Raw genomic sequence first — 3,454 nt, forward strand, 5'->3', positions numbered from 1 at the left:
GGCCTGTTAAGTAAAAATTGTGAGATGCAGAAAGACAAATATTGTATGATTTCAATTTTTTTTCTTTTTAGACAGGGTCTGGCCATGCAGGTCAGGCTGGCCTTGAATTCAGTATGTAGTCCGGTTGGCCAGGCACCTGTGGTGGTCCTCCTGCCTCAGCTCCCAGCTGCTGGAATTATAGGTTTATACCATGATGCCTGGTTAGTATGACCTCATTTGTATATAGAATCTGTCTGTCTGTCTCTCTGTTTTGTGTCTCACTATGTTGCTGAGGCTGATCACCATTTTCTAGGCTCAATCTGGAGTCTCTCCAGAGCCTCATGCCCTCGTGAGGGGCTTTTGTGGAGGTGTTTGGGTCATGGAAGAGTGACGTTCCTCGGGGGAATCTGTTGTGGTGGCCGTGGCCAGGAGGGGTCTCTCTCGCTCCCTCCTCCCTTGATTTCTCTGCTGCCCACCACCACACCATGAGCTATTTCTCCTCATGCCCTCTGCCAGGCTGCCCTGCCTTGGACCCAGCTTACTACGGCTGGAACCTCTGCAAACTGTGAGTCAAAATCAGCCTCTCCTCCTTCAAACTGTGGATGCTGCATGCTGTGTCTCAGTGCTGAGGAAACAGCTAGGAGCACCGGGTCGTGGCTGCGACGGCCGGCCACGTGGTGTAGCAGCCTTTGGAACTGGTGCATGAGGGAAGTTTGGAGGGATTTGGAGAAGCTGCAGGACAAAGCCCTTGAATAACATCTGCTGAGTTGGAAGGGAGATTCTCCTTGGAGCTCAGAGGCCCCGGATGTTGATAAAGAAAAACAACAACAAAACAAAACAAAACAAAACAAAAACAAACCAGCAGCTGGGCTGGCCATGACACCCCTGTAATCCCAGCACTTGGGAAGCTGAGGCAGGAGCATCATTGAAGTCTGAGGCCAGCCTGGGTCATACAGAGACAAGCCCACCTGAACTACCTACCAAGCCCCCTGTCTCAAATGTAAATTAAATAAATAAGCAATTGGAAAAGATCAGGCATAGGTTTCGACTGGGAACAAGAACTGTATTGGCAGTTGGACTCCAGGCCATGCGTGTTGTGCTCGGGTGGAAAATGTGTCTATGTTTTGCTCTTGTCCTAAGACTGGGAGCCTGAGATTAAAGCTGCCCACTGATTAGCGTGGAAGGACACATTTCAAGTCAGTCTAATGTTGAGTGATTCGTGTGACTAGGGTTGGGGGCTTTTAGCCACGAGATTCATAAAGCAAAAGGCATAGTGGGATGACTTTTATCAGCTGAGATTAGAAAGAAGGGGCCTCTGATGCTGGGGCCTGCGAGCCGGAGGAGCTTCCTGCAGGATCAGCATGAAAGATGCCAAAGACCTGCCAGTAGAAAAGAATGCCTTGAAGAGCTGCATGGAACCAGTAAGGCCCCAGCGCTGGCAGCGCCGGGGGATCTGGTTTTCAGGAATTGGTCCCTAAGGCTCAGCTGTCCAGGCGCTCGAGGACATTACTGCCATGGCAGAAGGAAGCCTGCTTACTGCCCAGGTGAGAGAACGTAGCTAAGACAGGAGGCTGGAGAACTGAGGAGGTGTTGGTCAAAGCATACAAGCTTTGAGTCACAAAGCAGAGTAAGTTCGAGTGGTCTACTGTCCCTCTACTATATTGTGTCCCTGACTAACAGAACTATGAAGGCAAGGCACTGACTACAGATAAATCCCTGCAGATCTCTCAGTGCCTCAACTTCTCTTTCCAGGAATACCTGGCAAGGAAAAAGTTGTACTGATTCATGCTCTGTCCAAGATCTTGTAGGCATTTCCTTCTAGTCCAGTACTGCAACCGGGCCAACACCACAATTCGCGCTTGTGTGTAGTTCTTTATTCCTTTTCATTAAAATGATCTCCTTCTACGTTATCAGGAACAATCACCCAATTGCAGTACCTTTCTAAAATGGCACACTGGAGGGGCTGGTCAAGTAGCTCATCGGCTTAAGATCCCCTGGCCTACTGTTCTGGCCCCACCCCTGGGGCACTGAGACTGCGATTAAGACTGGGCATGGTGGTGCACACCTATAATCCCAGCACTCGGGAGGCTAACCACAGGCAAATCATTAGGAGTCCAATCTACGCAGTGAAACCCTGTAGATTCTGCAGACCCTGTTCTAAATACAAAAATAAATAAATAAATAAAATGGCACATACACATAAATTGTGTGAGATCATACTTTTTTTATTTTATTTTATTTTATTTATTTATGCGTGTGTGGCCAGCTCAGCCCACCAGGGGGTGGAGCTGGCTGGCATGTGGTGCTGGGGGATTGAACAGTGTTCCCTGTGCTTTGCTAAGCTTGTTCTAAGTAGGTGCTTTAGACCACTGAGCCATCTCACCAGCCTCATACTTACTTTTGTAAGGCATGAAATTTTGAGACAATCTATTATGCTGTGGCTTCTTCACCAGTTCTCCTTGGAACCTTTGTGTTAACTTCTTCTGCTTAAAACCCCTCAGACACTTACATGCATTAATCTTCTACTTCCTTTAGGTCTCCGCTAAAATGCGATCCAGCGTAGCAATGAACAACTACAGGATGCATTTAAGAGAGCAGGAAATAGATACAGCGGAGCTGCTCAGCAACTGATTCGATACGGGGACAAGCAAGAGAAGCAAGAGGCAAAATGATTCTGTTCATGTAGCTCGCTTATAGCATCTTTTGATTTAGGGGAACGCTGTGAGGGCCAAGTGTGTAAATCCTTTCGGACCCGCTAAATTGGAAATGTCTAAAAGATACACAAGGGAAGATGTCCATGCGACTAGCCTGCGCATGGTCTGCACTCGGGAAAAAGACACCTGACCTGCAAATAAAGACTTTGAACACAGGGTCATCGACCTGCTATTCAGGTCCCAGTGCAAAACAGAATGATGGGGACCTTTGTTCAAAAGCCTATAGGTCCGTCAGCTGCTGAGTGCCTCCACTCGGAGGAGATGCTGAATAGACAGACCGGCCATTCGCCAGGAGCAGGAAGTTGAGCTAGTGATCACGCACTGACTTTCTGCAGCAACCCACGTCATGGGCACAACCGCCAAGAGATCGTGAGTTCTGTGGCGGCACAGGCAAGGCGTAGTGCGCTGTGGCACTGCCAGGCTTGGGCTGGGTCAGTTGCCACTGCCTCATCCAGAACACAGGGAATGCTGGGACATGACCTTGGCCTCCTACGCATTGGTGCCTGGACTTCTGCTGAGGGCCGAGCGCAACACTGGTCCTGGGTACGCTGAGGATGGCGAGGGCTGAGGTACCAGGCAACATGGGAGCTGGTGGCCGAGAAGGAATCCCAGGGAGGCAGAGAAGTGACAAGGGGAGGCACTGTCCTGTTGGACTTCATTTACAAAGCCAAAATCTGAAGATAACGTGACTGGCAATTTCCAGGTGGAACTGCGGGACACTAAACTCCCAACGTCAGGCCGTTCTGTGTACTGGGCCACTG

The sequence above is a fragment of the Octodon degus genome, unplaced genomic scaffold (assembly GCF_000260255.1).
Source record: "Octodon degus isolate 3935 unplaced genomic scaffold, OctDeg1.0 scaffold00100, whole genome shotgun sequence".
Classification (NCBI taxonomy): domain Eukaryota; kingdom Metazoa; phylum Chordata; class Mammalia; order Rodentia; family Octodontidae; genus Octodon; species Octodon degus.